General features: G+C 38.9%; 1 pseudogene; it reads left to right on the top strand.

Moving 5' to 3' along the window:
* The first annotated feature begins 968 nt into the window (after positions 1-968).
* LOC119989156 lies at positions 969-19,602 on the top strand (annotated as a pseudogene).
* Positions 19,603-19,672: the final 70 nt, after the last annotated feature.

The following is a 19,672-nucleotide window of genomic DNA, read 5'->3' as shown; positions in this document are numbered from 1 at the left end:
GGGTTTTAAACGGATCGGATACCCTACGGATAGTGCTCGGATCGGTTTTTTTTGCCATCCCTAGCCAAGATCCGTGTGGTAGATCCAAATTGCCGTTTGTGTTTTTTTTTTTTCTGTTTAGTTTTTGTTACCCGGTTTAGACTGGTGGAGTCAGACTCATTGGACAATAATTCGGCGGTGTCTGGTGTCATCCAACAATGTCTGACGATTTTCGGTTTCATGTTTATGTTTTATTACTTTGTTTTTGTTTTTTTAATCCTTAGGTTGTATTCCACATTTATGGTAACCCCGAGTGCCTACGGGCCTTAGTTACTCAATTTATTGGGTATCCTAATGCAATGAGGTCCATGACCTCTTTTTCTTAAAAAAAAAAAAAACATATCCAAATAACATAATATATAATATAACTCCCATAAACCACACGTTAATTTGGATATTATATAAGTTCTATCTGACATTTTAAAAGTGCACTTGACCATGGACCAATGACCAATATACATGTGCACGGCCTCAATCCATTTGTAGGCAAATTCCATTGTAGCCCTCTTGTGAAGATCAAAGATGTGACATCAAATATAATTGAAAACTCGAAAATGCTTAAAACCTCTAAAAATATAATGATCATTTTAAGATTTTGGGTAAAATGTGGTCATATTTTAGAAAGTGTGGTGATAACACGCTGTAATAAAAATTACAGTAGATTCCGCTATAATGTTATTTTGGGCATCAAAATACATTTTTTAAAAATTATAAAGATGGTGATCCAATGATTACTCGCCACGTGGTAAGGCTTACACGTACCCACTATCTTTACATCTACGTCCATAGATTCGACACGTACGTTCTACCCATGATGTGATCCTAGTTTTAACTGTTAAGGTAACGGGGCACCCACAGACTCAGTCTTAGCCACCGACTGAACTTCGTGTGTGGCGAAAAATCTATAAATTAAATTAGTATTAAGCCCCTCTACTTACATCACGCCTTACGCGATTGGAGTTATGTAAACTATTCTTGACCTTTCCCTCTGTGGATCTAGGGTTTCCTTTTTATATTGTCTTTTTGTATTTCTCTAAAGACTCTTTGTTTCATCGCCAAACCAAACCCTAGCTGGCACCACCATCATCACTGATTAAATTCCTGAGACGCGTAAATCTATCACTCAAATCTATTGCGGAGGGCTTCGGATTGGATCACCAACCACTGATCTTTGATAAACAAGTTTCGACCAAAAGAACCCTAATTTTATTTCTCTCAACAACAAATCTAGATCAGTTTTTTTTTCCCTTTAATTGCAAAAAAATCCGATCAAATTTAAAGCACTGCTGGTGACAGTCAAGTTGATTTGTTTTCTTGAAAGAAAGGAACAGAAATTCGTCCAACTTTGAATACTGATTTTGATGAACAATTGGTTTTTGACCTGAAAGCGGGGATTTTTGAGAGTAATGGAAGGAAAGATGTTTAAATCTGTGGTGTATAAAGGGGATGAGTTACTCGGAGAGGTGGAGATATATCCACAGCGACAGCTGCAACCACAAGAAGAGGAGGAGAACAAGAACAAGAAAATCATCGATGAATTGGTTGGGAGAGAAATCAGGATTAGCCACTTCTCTCAACCCAGTGAGAGATGTCCACCACTGGCAGTGCTTCATACCATTACGTCTAGTACTGCTGTTTGCTTCAAAATGGAGTCAAAGAACTCGTTCTCACCCGACACGCTGCTGAATCTATTGCACTCCTCCTGTATCAGAGAGAACAAGGTATAGCAGTAGCACAGAAACTCTTAACTTGAAAAATAAAAATTGAAATGAACATATTATAAAAGGGCTAAAAGAAGTAACTAAGGAAACCCTAATCCTTCCTATCTCATAAATTCTGAACTGCAAAAAAGGATGAAAATAAATGGCGAGATGCCCATTTGATCTTCATTGGGACTCTTATCTGGACCCTTTTGGCAAGGATTTTGCAGTTATGTTGAAGTTTTGCTCTTAATAATTTGTGTCAACTCTCTGAACTTGTTTATTTTTGGCCTGAACTGATTTTATGGAACTGTGAAATTTGCCTTAAATTTTCTGTTAATATTCTGGACTTCTTAAAATTTTGACCTGAACTCAATTTGGGGAATTATGAATATTCTTGAAGAATTCCCCAAACTTATTTCACGGAACTGTAGAACAGTTGAAGCATTCTTGACAAGTTTAGCCATTGACACCAATTTGCAAGAGCCTTCCTTAACTTACCAACTTCCACCAGAAAAAAATGGGCCAATTTTTATGCAATTTTGGACTGAAAGGATGCTGGTTCGTAAGTTCCACACTTCAATAAATGCACAATACTTTACTCAGCTTTGATGATGAGATTTTTTCAAATCATCTATATGGTAGCTGCATATGCAAATAATGTTGTTATTGCTTTGTTGAAGGATACTTTTGCTTGGAGATTGCTGTGCTGATGGTTTTGCCAATACTGTATTTACGATTTAATATATTATGCTTGCTGCAGTTGAATTTAGAAATGTCCAATCCTTATTACTGGCATAAATTAGGTATTGCTTTGAGTTGCTAATATGTATGTGTGTACAAATTGGACCTAAATAGAAAAAATAGAAAAGACACTGGTATTATTGAAGGTAATAATATCATGCGTTATGCTTGTTGGGGCAAGGTTTCAATACTGATGTGTTTGTGTGTCATTTCATAGGGCTAGATTAAGAGGAATGAAACAACTGGGTTAACCATGATAGTTGTTGTTCATGATGTTGTTCTGTCGATGATTTGAAAGTAACAGCTTAGTTATTTCCATATATTCTTGCTTTACAACATAAACACCTGTTCTTGAACATGCCATACTAAGTTATAAGGATAAATTTGCACGATTTGCCTAACTTTGTGTAATTTAAAACAGGAAAGTTACATATTTGTTATATTTTTAAAGAGGTCCTTTCTTCCTTTTCTGTTCCAGTTTATCCTTATTTCTATGATGCACAGTTATCATGCTTGGTATGGTAGTTTTGCTGGCATAAGTGGTGATTAACATTATGGTATTTACAGACTGCAGTGATGACTCTGGAAGGAGAGGAGCTCCATTTGGTTGCCATGTTCTCCAGGAATAAAGAAAAACAGTATCCATGTTTCTGGGGATGCAGTGTTGCAGCAGGACTGTATACTTCTTGTCTTAGCTTGCTGAATCTTAGATGTCTTGGCATTGTATTTGATCTGGATGAAACTCTCATAGTTGCAAATACAATGCGCTCATTTGAGGACAGAATTGAAGCATTACAGCGGAAAATACATACTGAAATGGACCCACAACGCATCACTGGCATGCTGGCTGAGGTCAAGCGTTATCATTTATCAAGATGACAAGAACATACTGAAGCAATATGCCGAAAACGATCAGGTTGTCGAGAATGGAAGGGTTGTCAAAGTTCAATCCGAAGTTGTTCCGGCTTTGTCAGATAACCATCAGCCTATTATTCGCCCACTCATACGGTTGCAAGACAAGAATATAATTCTGACTCGTATCAATCCACAGGTACATATTTATGAGTTTTGAAGTCTGTAATTATTACTTGTTGCAGTTTTGGAAGTATGCTCCTGTATCTGCGGGATTGTCACTTCAACAATCATGATGCATATGGTGCATATGGTTATTCTCCCATATAGAGTTTCTTAAAAAGATATTTCCTCAAAAGAACATGCAGTCCCCTCCAAATCAGAGGCAACTATCCAACTGGCACATCTGGTCACACAATTGAGGATGTGTCTATGAAACTGGCAGCAACAGGTTATCGAACTCAGTTGGTATGATATTTCTTTGTATATAAAAAAAAATTTAAGCAGTTCTTCTGCAATATACTCATTCTCCAAAGTCCACGATGTTGTCAGGAATGTACACATAGGTTTGACTGATACTCCCAATTAGACTAATGTTCTCTTATATACAGTATATTACGGGCTCACTTTTGTTAACTCCACTAAAAGTTGACAATGTGATAGCAATATTGTGCTTTAGAATTTCGACATAGTCCATGTGAAATCCTACTTTAAGAGGTACCATCTTCGTGCCGTAACACCTGCTTGACTGGGTCTGGGTTGACTGGGTTTGCAGATGGGCCTGTTTCTTGATATATGTTATTATTATTGTTATCTTATACTGAAATATGATAGTTTATTTGAGCAAATTGGTCAGAACTTTTGTATTTCTGCAGATTCGTGATACAAGTGTTCTTGTGAGATTGAGACCTGCCTGGGAGGATCTGCGAAACTATCTTACAGCAAGAGGACGCAAGCGCTTTGAGGTTTATGTTTGTACAATGGCTGAAAGGGATTATGCTCTAGAAATGTGGAGGCTGCTTGATCCAGACTCAAATTTGATAAACTTGAAGGAACTATTGGATCGCATTGTGTGTGTTAAGTCAGGTAACTGGATTTGCTGAGATTGCCAATGGTTTCCGTTCTTTTGCATTTGGTTAATGAGGCAGCTAATTGGTACATGGCTTGTAGTTTGATTTATCTGCTCAGTTTTAACTTCTGCCTCCCCTTGTGTAGAGCAGTGTGTTCTCTAGCCTTGAACTCCCATGACTTTGTATTCTATCTGGATAGGTTCGAGGAAGTCGTTGTTCAATGTCTTTCAAGATGGATTATGCCATCCGAAGATGGCGCTGGTTATTGATGATCGCTTGAAAGTATGGGATGAAAAAGATCAACCTCGGGTTCATGTTGTTCCTGCTTTCGCTCCATACTATTCTCCTCAAGCTGAAGTATGAACTTACTAAATTTTGCACTGCTCACTGTTATATCGCAAGAAACTCGCATGTGCACAACTATATCTTGGTAGTTTCTTAGGCGACATTCACTCATGATACTTGTTTTTTACTGTGCAGGCAAATAATGCTATTCCTGTCTTATGTGTCGCAAGAAATGTTGCTTGCAACGTTAGAGGAGTTTTTTTCAAGTAAGAAATTTTTTGATAAAGTTACCGTAAGTAGTCACATACTCACATGTGTGCTGCCATATGTCACTGTTGAATTTGAATTGAGTAATTGGGACTATGATTTTTTTATACATATACAAACACAAATGGTATTTTCTGCTGTGAAATGACCTTATAAACTCATAACAGAGAGTTTGACGAGGGCCTTCTTCAAAGAATTCCTGAAATTGCATATGAAGATGACGTTAAAGATATTCCTTTTCCTCCTGATGTGAGCAACTATCTAGTTTCAGAGGTTCGTTTCTGGCAATACTTGAGGTTTATTATGCTCAATGGGTTGCTGCTTGTATTATTAAGCTCCTATACCTATGCTTTTTCACTTTTTCCTTAAAGGAGAGGAAGTTTTCTGCAGTGTAGTCTTTCTGTGTATTGCTGTTAACTGGTAACTATTTTGTGGTGTTCAGGATGATTCTTCTGTATCAAATGGTAATAGAGATTCACTGTCTTTTGATGGAATGGCAGATGCCGAGGAAGAGAGACGAATGAAGGTGACTGACATTTATAGGATCTAATGTGCCGAAGCACATATTCTTTAATTTAGGATTCATAAATATGGATGCCTATTTGCTAGTAATGCACAAATACTTGCATGAGTTTTGATGCTGATATGTAGTGATTTCTTATTCTCTTCTCTTATTGCATCTTTCCATTTTTGTGGTGGCTAGATCAATTTGTTTCTATTCATTTTCCAATAGAGAAATCAATTTAAATCTACTCTGTGGGTTCTCTTTCGCCATTCGTTCCCATGTAAAGTGATGCTATCCACTAATCCTGTAGAGATCCATCCATGTCTTTTTTTTCGTCTCCCACCTATTCTTTTTCTATCCCCTAATTTTAAATGTTTTTCTCACATCTTATCTTCAATAGGCGCTACTTCTACCTAAAATCTAATGTATGCTTTAAACTTGAGGTATATTTCATTCTTAATGTACTTGTTTTTTTTTTTTTTTTTAAATTAGGATATGTTCAAATAAGGCAGTAGAAAGAGACAGTGTTTCAAAGGAGGCAGTGGCGATATTCTTTTTTTTACATTTCTCATTCCTCTAGTCTCACATTATACAACCCTAAATATTGTCTAATGTATTCTGAATATATGTACAAAGACTCAATTACCCTCATATATTCTAACACTCCCCCTCAAGTTGGAGCATAGATGTCAATCATGCCCAACTTGTTACAAATATTAGTTATCTTACTCCCTGGTAACGCTTTAGTAAATACATCGGCTATTTGATCTCCAGTCTTGACATGTTTAAGACAAACCATTCCTTGTTGAAGTTTTTCACGAATGAAATGACAATCAACCTCGATATGTTTTGTACGTTCATGAAAAACTGAATTAGAAGCAATATGAATTGCTGCTTGATTATCACACCATAATTGCATAGGAGTTGAGTCTTTCATACCAATCTCCTCAAGTAAGTGACGAACCCACATAAGTTCACAAATAGATTGAGCCATGGCTCTATACTCAGACTCTGCACTCGATTTTGCAACCACGCTTTGCTTCTTGCTTTTCCAGGATATCAAATTTCCACCAACAAAGACACAATAACCTGTAGTAGACCGTCTATCTATAGGACATCCTGCCCAATCGGCATCAGAAAATCCTTCCACTCCAATGTTATGGTGATCTTTATCAACTTTATCAACAACGCCACGACCTGTTCCTTCCACTCTAACATGACCATGATCTTTATACACAACACCACGACCTGGAGCACCCTTAAGGTACTTCAAAATGTGAATAACTGCATCCCAGTGAGATGTCCGAGGAGATGACATAAACTGACTAACCACACTTACTGGGAAAGCAATGTCTGGCCGCGTCACGATAAGATAATTAAGTTTCCCAACCAATCTTCTATATTGTTCTGGATCACCAAGTAAGACACCATCTTCAGCAGCCAGTTTCACATTAGGTACCATAGGCGCCTCGCACGGTTTAACATCAGTCAAACCTGTCTCATTGAGTATATCAAGTATATATTTCCTCTGAGATAGAAAAATACCTTGCTTACTACGTGACACTTCAATACCCAAGAAATATCTGAGAGGTCCAAGATCCTTTGTTTGAAATTTGGTGTGAAGAAAGGACTTGAGAGTCGTAATTCCCATACTATCACTCCCAGTAATCACTATATCATCAACATAGACCACCAAAAATATACAACCTGACTTAGATTGTCTGTAGAAAACAGAATGATCTAGAGCACTCCGACACAATCCAAACTCAATAACCACGTCACTAAATCTACCAAACCAAGCACGAGGAGACTGTTTCAACCCATATAATGATTTCCGAAGAAAACATACCTTCCCAGACTCCCCCTGAGCAACAAAACCAGGTGGTTGCTCCATGTAAACCTCTTCGACCAGATCACCATGCAAGAAAGCATTCTTAACATCTAACTGATGTAAAGGCCAGTGATAGGTAGCAGCAAGGGAAATAAATAATCGAATAGAAGTAATCTTGGCGACAGGAGAAAAGGTCTCTAAATAATCAACACCATAAGTCTGAGCATAGCCCTTCGCAACTAACCGAGCTTTCAAACGAGCCACAGAACCGTCGGGGTTCACTTTAACAGTGAAGACCCATTTACAACCAATAGCCCGTGTGCCGATTGGTAGGGAAACAAGGTTCCAAGTATCATTCGCCTTTAGAGCCAACATCTCATCTTCCATTGCCTGCCGCCATCCAGAGTGAGAAAGAGCCTCTGAAATAGACTGAGGAACAGTAACAGACTCGAGAGAAGAAATAGTAGACTGGGAGACAAGAGAAAGACCTTTATAAGAAACAAATGAGGAGATAGGATAGGTACAAGAACGTTTACCTTTACGAAGAGCAATAGGTAAATCAAGGCTAGCATCAGGAACGAGAGGACTCGGATCCGGAGATGAAGAGGCAGGTAGCGACGGAGTGTCGTGGTCTGTAGTAGGTGCCAGAAATGATTCCACTGGAGGTGCCACAGGATGATGCCAATTATGGCGAGAATATGTTTGAGTGATAGGAGGACGAGAAGACTCAGAAGAAGGAGCAAGTCCAGATATATGGTAGACAAGAAACTCATCCGCGGGGTCAAGAAAAGATGTAGAAGAACCACTAACAAAAGGAGTAGATTCAAAGAAGGTAACATCAGCTGAGATTAGATATCTACCTAGATCAGGGGAGAAACAACGATACCCTTTTTGGTGACGAGAATATCCCAAGAAAACACATTTCAGAGACCGTGGGTCAAGTTTAGTAACTTTAGGTCGAACATCCTGCACAAAACAGACACAACCAAATAGACGCGGTGGAAGACAGAAGAGAGACTGAGAAGGAAACAGAACCGAGTAAGGAATACGACCATCAAGAATCGATGAGGGCATACGATTGATTAAATAACAGGCAGTATGAACTGCATCAGCCCAAAATACCTTAGACACTTTCATATGAAATAATAAAGCCCGGGCAACTTCCATCAAATGACGATTCTTCCGTTCAGCCACCCCATTTTGTTGTGGGGTGACAATACAAGATGACTGATGAACAATACCATGTTGAATAAGATAAGAAGAAAAAGAGTTAGAGAAATACTCTTTGGCATTGTCACTACGTAGAATCCGAATAGAGGCATGATTTTGAGTTTTAACTTCAGCATGAAATGCACAAAATATAGAATATAACTCAGAACGATGTTTCATTAAATATAACCAAGTCACCCGAGTAAAGTCATCAACAAAAGTAACAAAATAACGAAATCCAGACTGAGACACAATAGGACAGGGACCCCAAATATCCGAATGAATCAACTCAAAGGGGGACGTAGCCCGTTTATGAATTCGAGGAAAGTAAGACGCTCGATGGTGTTTGGCAAATTGACATGCATCACACTCTAACTGAGACACTGAACTGAGAGACGGACAAAGACGCTTTAAAACATTCAAGGAAGGATGACCAAACCGACAATGCATCTGATAAAAGGAGGTAGCACTGGTGGAAGCAACTGGCCGTGGCACCGGGGAAAAATCAGCAGCAAGAACATACAAACCATTGGACAAACGACCTCTACCAATAACCTTCTTCGTCACCAGATCCTGAAACAAACAATGATCAGGAAAAAATTGAACAGAACAATGCAAGGCAGTAGTGATTCGACTGACAGATAATAAGTTAAATGGAAAATGAGGTAGGCATAACACAGAAGAGAGAGGTAAAGTGGAAATGGGTGTGGCCGTACCACTACCGAGCACTGGAACACTAGAACCATCAGCTAGAGAGACATTTGGTAGAGTAGGGGATGAATGGAATGAAGAAAGAATACCTGTATTACTAGTCATATGATCGGTGGCTCCGGAGTCAATAACCCAATCACCAAGAGACGAAGAAAGACATGCAGTTGGATTACCTGAGTGAACAAGAGTAGCAGCAGACTGGGTAGCTTGAAATTGAGTAAACCGGGCATATTCATCAGCCGATATCAGAATGTGACCATCAGATTTGGGTGCTGTGGGAGAGGACACAACCCCAGCAGGAGTGGGCAAAAGACCCTCCTGAGTGACAGCATTTGCAAACCGTGCAAATGGTTTACCATTCAATTTCCAGCAATACTTTTTCAAATGACCCTGCTCGCCACAGTGATAACATATCCTTGGACCTCCACGCCCTCCGTTATCACGACCACCACCACGACCTCCGCGACCACCACCACGACCTCCTCTATTACCACCAGGCGGTGATGTCCACCCCAATAACGCAGAGGTATCACCAGAAACAATAGATACTCCAGGGTTATCTTGACTAGAATCCTTACACACTTTGCGCAATCGAGAAAATGCTTCAGCTAGGGATGGTAACTCTGAATCAGTAAGTAACTGAGTACGAGCAATCTCATACTGTGACTCCAACCCGGCCAGAAAACACTGAACAGCTACCTCCTCTTGTTGTACCTGCATTTTCTTTACATCAGCTGTAATAGGATACAAAGTCTTCATCTCTTCAAATTTTGTTTTGAAGTCAGTGTAATATTCAAGTAAAGGTCGTCCCTTCTGGTCTGCACGGTATACTCCAGATAGGAGTTCATGGACATGAAATAAATTTTGCTTACTAGAATACAACGACTCCAAATACTGCCACATCTCCTTGACACTATCACAATGCCCAATCATATCATCTACTGAATTTTCCATAGTATTTTGAATCAAAGTAAAAAGTTTGTCATCGTCCTTCTGCCATTGTGCCTTGGCCTGTGTTTCAATCGGTGCATCCTCGGTCAAGTGTTTCTCCATTTCAATACCGGAGAGATATCTCCTAATGACTCGTTTCCAGTGACCATAGTTGGTGCCATTTAATTTTCTGTCTGTTATGCGATACGAAGTTGGGATGATTTCTGTAACAGCCTTCTTTGCACTAGATTCAGCCATGATTCACATAAAAATTAAGTAAACCAGTAAACAGAGCACAAGAAGTTCCACTACCAGAACTGAACAACACTCTTCAGCTAGCAAACAATTTCATCTCCATAGGGAACAAGGAAACAGAGTTGCTAACCAGAAACCAGAGAATCAAATACCTCCAGAAGAAAAAATACAAGGCCGACAGGAAGAAAAATCAATTACCCAAACTTGTTGACCACACTGGAACAAAATGGCAGTCGCACATCCACAGCTTGTGAAGGACACAGTCGCGAGAACACAACACTAGAAGAGGAAACTTGCGACAGAGAAGGATAGAAGCTTGACAGAAACTTGTGATGCCAGTAACACAGATTTGAAACTCTGCAGAAACTCGCGATAGGAGCCCAGAAACTTGACAGAAACTCGCGATGAGAGCTTGCGATGCCAGGAACCCAGATTCGAAGACACGCGCGGTAGAAACTCCAATCAGAAGAGAAATCGAACAAAGAAGAGAATCACTTCACCAGAAAGAGAAGAAATCAGAACTGGCAGCAATCACAAACCCAGAAATTGACAGAGACCAGCAGATTTGTCGGCAGAGACCAGCAGATTTTCAAGATCAGCAGACTTGTCGGCACTTTCAGAAGAAATCAACAGCAGAGAAATCGACAGAGACCAGCAGACCAGCAGATTTGTCGATCGCCGTTTTCGTCCAAAGCTTCGATACCATGTTCAAATAAGGCAGTAGAAAGAGACAGTGTTTCAAAGGAGGCAGTGGCGATATTCTTTTTTTTACATTTCTCATTCCTCTAGTCTCACATTATACAACCCTAAATATTGTCTAATGTATTCTGAATATATGTACAAAGACTCAATTACCCTCATATATTCTAACAGGATACACTTTTGGCTTCCTCAACAGTCTCCCCAGTTGTCACTCATCCGGATCCAAGGCTTGCTCCTCCACTTCAGCATGCAATGGCATCTTCATCTGCCTCAGTTCCTCTTCTAGCTGCTCAAGCCCCAATTGTGCCAATTTCTACTTTGCCATTTACTCAGGCTGCTCTATTAATTAAACCGTTGAGTCACATTGGCCATCCTGAATCAAGCTTGCAGAGTTCTCCAGCTAGAGAAGAGGGTGAGGTACCAGAGTCGGAATTGGATCCTGATACTAGGAGGCGGCTCCTCATATTGCAGCATGGGCAAGATACAAGAGGTCATGCTCCGAGTGAACCTCCATTTCCTGCAAGACCTCCAATGCAAGTCTCAGTTCCACACACACAGCCTCGTGGAAGCTGGTTGCCAGCAGAGGAGGAGATGAGCCCACGGCAACTGAACCGAGCTGTACCTAAAGAATTTGCTCTTGATTCAGAAATGATGCATATTGAGAAGCATCGATCTCGTCGTTTGCCTTTTTTCCCCAAGGTGGAGAATTCTATTCCTTCTGGGAGAGTTCTTCATGAAAATCAAAGATTGCCTAAAGAGGTAATTAGTAATTGGTAGTGGCTGACTTCCGGCTTTAAGTTTTAATACTGAAATGTGAGTGCTTTGTCATTGAATTTGGCAGAGACTTCCCAAAGATGATCGGTTGAGGTTAGACCATACGTTGTCTAATCATTCTCTCTCAGGTGAGGAATCCAACAAGTTACTACATATTGAGTTGTTTTTGTTGGTTGCTTTCGTTGATGTGAAGAGAGAGTTGAGTTTAAGCGGCCAGAAATTAGAGTTGCTTTTGGAGCGCCTTGGCCTTCTCTTAGTGGCTAGTAACTCAGTTCCTATAGTAAGCCAGTTATTATTTCCTGTTTTATTGACATCACTTGCTGCATAGGTGCATTATTATTCCCTGCTCTATTGACATCACTTGCTGCATTCACTTCTAGTTTAGTAGAGCCATTCTAGACCTTTTGCTTGGCCCCTATGTCCATTTTGATCAACCGGCAGTGATTGTTAAGCTCCACTGGCTTTAAAACTAATATCTGTTTCTCTAATGTGAGGGAATAATGAAGCAGTAACTATGAGGACGGAACTGGGAGATGAGTCACAAAATTGGATATTGTCACAGGATATTTTTCTACCAGTGACCATATATGGTTCGGTGAAGCTGTAGCACTTAATAAATTGGTTCATTTGAGTTTGACTAAGCTACGGCCAGGGGCGGTGCCAGGAATTGATGATGGGGTGGGTTGATGCATTTTAATGTGCTCGACAAAATTTAGCGGTGAAAATTTTTTTTGGCCTATTTTACAACAATATAATTTATTGAAATGATATTATCGATGAACATTCATCTTAATGCTTGGTCTCATAAAGTAACCCAAAAGGTTAACATAAATACCTATGAAAATTGATGAAAACTAAATAAAGATCATGTAAGATGAAATAATATATAAATGTATAACTAGAACACATAAGTATTGTTATATATTGTTGTTTAATATTAACAATAATAGAATGGATAATTTCAACGTTACTATTGTTATGTTCACTATTAGCGAATAACTAAAAGGAAACTCAAACATCATAACTTAAATATACAAACATATATATAACCTTACTAAAAAATACACATGAAAGATGTGTATATACTATATACACATAAAAATATCGTCTCCACCCCGTAGGAACTACGAGATCACACACACACACACACACATATATATCTAGTATTAGTGTATATATATTTTATAAAAATTTGGGGGGGCTACAGCCTAGTGTAGCTCCTCCCCCCCTTTCTTCTGCTATTTCTTCAACTTTTCTTTCTTCCTTAAAGCATTTTTTAAATTTAAGTCACACTTAGGTAGCCTTGAATCAGTTATTGACTTCTTGATTGTTATTACTGTATTATTCTATTTTAAGCTTTTGTGCACATTTATTTGTATCTAGTTTTGAGCATTTAAGATATCATTTTCAAACGTGAAGTTATAGCAATCCTTTTAGCTAGTTCTGTAGTAATATCTTCTCATAAGAGGTTTCTCATTTATTGATGGTTCTGATTGAAGGTGAGGAAACCCTTATGGGTCATTCATCTTCCAGCAACAGGTATCTTGAGTTTGAATCCAGACGAGCTATTTCTGGTGCAGAAACTCCAGCTGGAGTTTTACAGGATATTGCCATGAAGTGTGGAACTAAGGTAATAGGAAGAAGGTCTATTGTAAGATATGTTTGAATTTAGTGTTGGTTTGTATGCCTATATTTGTTTTGCATTCTATTCTAATTCATTCTATATCCGTTTTACATCAATACTTGTAGGTGGAGTTCAAGTCAGCTTTGGTTGCAAGCAAGGAGCTCCATTTCTCCGTTGAGGTTTACAAACTTTCCCTTCCATTATATCTTAGTTTCATGTGAGATCATTTTTCCATCAGATGTGTGCTTATTTATATTAATCTGCTACAAGATGTCCTTGTAGTAGGTGGGGTGACACAGTAGATGTATTTGCATTTGTTCCTTGTGTCTGAACTGCTGCTGTTTTGGAATTTCAGTAAAATTTAACATTATGCCCATATATCAGTGTTGCAAAAATCGGCCTAGTCGGCGACTAGTCGGCCGACTAGGCGCTAGTCGAAGCTTGCCGCTTCGACTAGAGGGTAATCCGGCCAATTAATCGGTGGCCGATTAAATCCCGACTAGTTGGGGCTAGTCGGTCTAATCGGAGGAATAAAAAAAAAAAAAAAAAACCAAAGTTATTCTTTGTGAAGAAACAAAACAAAATCGAGAAGAAACTTTTGTGAAATTAGGTCAAATAGTCGAAACAGAAGAGGTATTGCGTCACCTCCGACTTCGATTCCCATCTAAGCGGCTAGTCGGCTACGCACCTGCCATGGAGAACAGACCCGAGTGTTCAACGCGACTTCTCTGAACTTGATTTCTTCTCTTCGTCGACTGGTCGACTTCTTCTCTCTGAACTCCTTGTCGTCATCGTCTACTTCTTTGAACTCGACTGGTCTTCTCTGAACACGACTGGTCTTCTCTGAACACTCTAAATCGCAGGTATGTGGATTGACCTTTCTCTTCTCTTTAGACAGGCGTGGCCTAGGCTTGGTCTTGACTTGCGTTGATGCAGAGCATGAGAGAGAGACCAGAACATGAGAGAGACGTAAGAAAACAGAGTCTCTGAGAAGGAAGAAGAGACTGAAGGGTTGCTACTGACACGTTATGTGAATGCTTGTGATTGGAATACAACTGTCATTAGAATATTAGAATACCATCTAAATCTAAGTATAAATTTCACTGGTACTAACTATTAATACATTAGGTGGGCCCAAAGGTTTTGTTTTATTTTTATGACTAAGGTCCTATTCTTTCTGTAAAATATTAGAATAAAAATACATAATATAATATTTAAATATTGAAAAATCTACACAAAATATAACCATAATTCTAAATACATGTATACAAAATATATATAAATAATTTTTATTTGTCAAGTTCCCTACAGTCATATCCTGAATTCTTTGAGAATAAATAATATATTGTATGATATGTATTGCATATATATATATATATATTTATTTATTTTTAATTAAAAAACTCAAAACGATTAATCCGATTAATCCCCGACTAGTCCCCGATTAATCCAATTAATCCCTAGTCCCCGCGAACCGCCTAGCGGCCGACTAGCGATTTTTGCAACCATGCCATATATGCAGTTTTTTATCAAGACTTTGTGAAGTGTTGGGAGAGGAGTTGTCTTGGAGGGTGCGTTGCATTTGGATCATATTCTTCCAAAGTTGATTGATGACACCATACACTAGTTTTGCTGTTTTTTTGTTTCTTCTGAATTTTTCCAGAATGTTTATTTACTACTGTATCAAACAGCTATAATCCAAAAACATACTGCCATCATTTTGGCCTGGGGGGAGGACATATTTCTATCCCTTATGGCACATATGAGGTCCATTTAAGTTTTAGGCATGTGAACGTGTGAAAATCCAAGTAGTCCAGTCTTGATATTCCAAGTTATAAATATTTTAGCTATCTGGATATCTGCACCTGCAAAGTCCAATTTAGCTTGATTTATGTTTCTATTTGCAAAATAGCCTTGTTATGTTGGGGGAATGAGAGTTGGCATAGTGGTGGCCTGATCCCTGCCGCTTGCACATGGTGCAAGGTTCAATTCTCTCTCCCACAAAAAATAGTATTACACTGCCATTTATCAAAGAAAAATGTTGTTACTTTCTCCATTCTGTATTCTTCATTCTGAAATAAAATATCATGATTACTTCATGCTTGACACTTGTTTTTTATAGGCTTGGTTTGCAGGGGAGAAAGTTGGTGAAGGTATTGGCAGAACAAGGAGAGAAGCCCAATGCCAGGCAGCTGAGGGTTCTATCAAGAACTTGGCTAGTAAGTTTCCTTATAGTTTTTCTAACCTTATCTTGCTAGCATATATAGTCCACAACATATTTTGGAGGCACTTTTCAAAATTCTAGGGTTTGTTTTGTGCATGTTCAAGTTGGCTCTTGCCAGAGTATTTTTGGGGTTGGATCTTCATGTTGCTATTATTTGTGGAAAATTTTATACTGAAACTAGCTCTTGGATGCCAGAATTCATGTATAATAACCTGAATTTGAAAATTTATATAAGAGCATGGAAGAACAAAATGGTAGCAATTCGATTGGTTTGTTTTGAGGTCTTTGTAACACCAACTCCTCTTTAAAAATAATCCAAACTGTTGCATGATGGAGATTTACAGATGTCAATCTATTTGATTAGGATCAGGAGAATAAATATATAACTGCATCAGTTTTTGTACCAAGTTTATGAAGGAAACAACAAGCAGTGGGAAAAAGGCGTAAGCAAGAGCAATCATAAAATACTCCGTCCTGTATTCCAAATCTGAATCAAAATTCAAAACTGTCATGTGAAAGCCGTTATGAATGCATTGATGTATTAACTCAGATTGGCATAGCACCTTGAAAGAATTAAATGCCCACTTTTATGGAAGTTAACTGGTAGATTGGCTGCTTCTCGACTAGGGCTTAGATGGGGATTAGGCAAGCATTCAAATAAAAAGAGATGGGAATTAGTTAGATGGTATATGCTAGTAACCGAATAAAGTTGCTAGTTTCACTCCATTGATGGTTGCATACTTGCATCTTGCTTCATTACAGTGTTCACGAAGTTTCATATATTAGGAATTTGTCTTTCCTTAGCATTTCCTTAGTCTGATTATGACCACTATGGACAATGTCTTTGCAGATATTTATATGTCACGTGTTCAGCCTGATACTGGATCTCCAATTGGGGATGTTAGTAGGTTTCCCTTTGTTGGTGACAACGGTTTTTCGGGTAATGCAAGTTCTTTTGGGAATCAGGTCCTGTCTAAAGAAGAGTCTGCGTCATTTTGTACTGCATCAGAGCCATATAGGCTTGCAGACCCCAGGTTGCAAGGCTTAAGGAAATCCACAGGTGCAGTCAGTGCATTGAAAGAATTGGTGAGAATTCTAGGAACCTATCTATGATTTTTTGTGTCTTTTTCTCTTGTTCTTAGTATTCTGAATTTCTGATTACTTATTTGGTGTGGACATTTAATTTCTATAGTGCATGATGGAGGGCCTTGGTCTAGCTTTTCAAGCACAGTCTCCACCTTCAGCAAATATGCACAACAATGAAGTACATGCACAGGTTTGCATTTAATTAGATTATGGCTCACAATTTATGGAGTTTTTTTTCCCCTTTATATTGAATTTCAACCTTCTAATGAAAGAGGTTTGTTTCCCATAGTTGAGATCTAAGGAAAAGAAATGGATCAATATCTGAAGAGCCAAAATAGAGTGCAAAACTTGGGATAGGGGTAAAGTTTCTTCATGTTCAGAACATGAAAACAATCTCTTTGAATGTGGGTGTAAGGTCGTGTACATAACCACACCCAGACACTGTAGTGGTGGCATTGTGCACTGGGTTTAATCCTGAGTTTCTTACGTTCATATTCCATTTAATCTCTAATTATAAATTGAAAGCAGAAGCAGCATGTTTTCCATGTACCTTTTTCTTCTTAGATGCTTGACTCTTCTTGAAAGGATGAAGAGCTCTGATATATGTCCATGATGGGTGTTTGATTGTCACTGAGATTTCCTTGGCTTTGGTCATTTGCTCATCTGTGTCTATTTGCCTACACGGACAGCTGTACGTTGCTGGGTCAAAAATTGTTTACAACATTTAAGCCAAATGATTGTTAGCCTCTGTGGAAATCTGTCACTTTTCTAGTCAATTTCCATTCAACATACGTAACACGGCTCACCGCTTTGACACCATAGATCACTTCTTTCCGGAACTTTGAGAATATATAGGTAAACAACTCTTGTGCACAAGGCTCCCGCGGTGGGCAGGGTCAGGGACAAGCAGGATGTATGTAGGCCTTACCTCCCATAATATGTGGAGAGACTGTTTTCAATAATTGAACTTGTGACCTTTAGGTTGCAACCCGACAACTCTACCTATAGGCCACATGTTCGTCTGTATGTGAATCTATACTATTTTATATTTTAGAATTCAGATTTTTTGATAACTGTTTGGTCTCAGAGCAGTGGGTTTGCTTTTCCACTGTGAATTGTAACAATTGTTTTTGTATTGTGTTCTAGGTAGAAATTGACGGACAGGTTCTAGGGAAGGGAACTGGTTCAACATGGAAAGAAGCTAAGATACAGGTATTACTTAATTCTTATGCTTAAAGTTTTATTACTGGGATGCCATATGTATATTTTTCCTGAGGATACGAATTTAACATTCTTCAGGCGGCTGATAAGGCCCTTGGAAGTCTAAGATCAATGCTTGGTCAGTACAGTCAGAAACGTCAGGGTTCTCCAAGGTGTGTTATTGTACCCGCTGGCTGTATTTTTTTTTTCTTGCTCTTGTTGTTTTGAGCTTCAAACGCTGAAGTATCAGCTAGAACAAGAATATGTTCTTGGTGGGTTGGGGGCAGATTGTTGATTCTATTCATCTATGCTTTCTTCATTTGTTTCCCTTATCGAGATTCTCTCGAAACATGCCAAATGTTAAGCAAGCTCCATAAATCTCTCTCCCCTTAGACTTTCATGTTGTATGTGTATGGTTTCTGTTGGTATAAGTGGGCGTCATGTGGTCAAAGCTTTTAACTTTTAAAGTTCCTCTTTTATCTTATTTGGTTTTCCATTTCAGCAGAGGAAAAAAAAGTGGAGATTGGTTTTCTTGATGAAATATATAAATGTCGGACTAATTATATCAGTTTTCTTTGTTAATTCTTACTGCTGCTTCCATGCTTTCTAAATAGAAACGGATTTCCAGTGTCCGTTTACTCTCTCATTATTTTATTTCGTGATGTTGATAAGGTCATTACAAGGAATGCCTAGCAAACGTCTTAAGCCGGAGTTTCCACATATTCTACAGCGAATGTCGTCAGCCAGATATCCCTAGAGTGCATCCACCATTCCTTGAAAATTGTAATGTGCTTCTTCATCCCTTGTTTGATGAAGCAGCTGTTGTGAGATTTGTCCTGTACATATCAAAAGAAGGATGAGGACAGATTGGATCCAGGACCACCAGTTGACTGCTAGCCTTCATATTATTCACGGCAGCACTTAATTTGGAAACCATGTGGAACTTGTACTGGGCTGGTCCTGATAGTGATCGGCATCCTTTCTGGTACGCAAAAAGGAAGTAGGGGAGATGTGATGCTCTGATATTTAAATTTTGTATTCTCAATTACCAGTGCATGGTTCTTCATGTACATTCGACTAACAGTCGTCGGTGCTGTCATTAAAGCGCCAGCTCTTCCTTGACCAAGTGCTGGAAGCCTCGCTACAAAGATGAAGGTTGTCCTGTGTATGGTCTGGCGAAGATGATGCTGCCGGCACCGTTATCACAGCTGACTTTATTTTATGGTACCTCTGACTTCAATCAAGTATAGCAGACCACAATGATCATCGGAGGAACTTGAGGATATGCAGCACTTAGCAAGTTACCATTGACAGATTAGCCCAAGTTAACTGGTTCTGTTGTCACTCCATCCGGCAGAATTATTTTTTTTTGAAATTATTTTCACGTGACTTTGGAGGAGCCAATGTCACAAATTTTCTGTGTACATGATGTTCGGGATAGATTTATATTTGTGGGACGTCTGATGTATCATGGTAGTAACTTCTAGGTTTAGTGTTCGAGTCTCTGGCCAGTTTTTGTGCTCTGGAAGTACGCTGCGTTTGGTAGGAAAACTGGAAGAGTAATCCAACCCTGATGAGATGAGGCACCAGAAAATATTTTCACAGTAATACTTGTGTTATCAGTACACCCGAAGCCCGAAGGCTGTGGCCGCGGGTACCGGTTC

Source organism: Tripterygium wilfordii, chromosome 21, assembly GCF_013401445.1.
Source record: "Tripterygium wilfordii isolate XIE 37 chromosome 21, ASM1340144v1, whole genome shotgun sequence".
Taxonomy (NCBI): Eukaryota; Viridiplantae; Streptophyta; class Magnoliopsida; order Celastrales; family Celastraceae; genus Tripterygium; species Tripterygium wilfordii.
The sequence above is the reverse complement of the archived record's forward strand: the minus strand, read 5'-3'. Positions and strand labels throughout refer to the sequence as shown.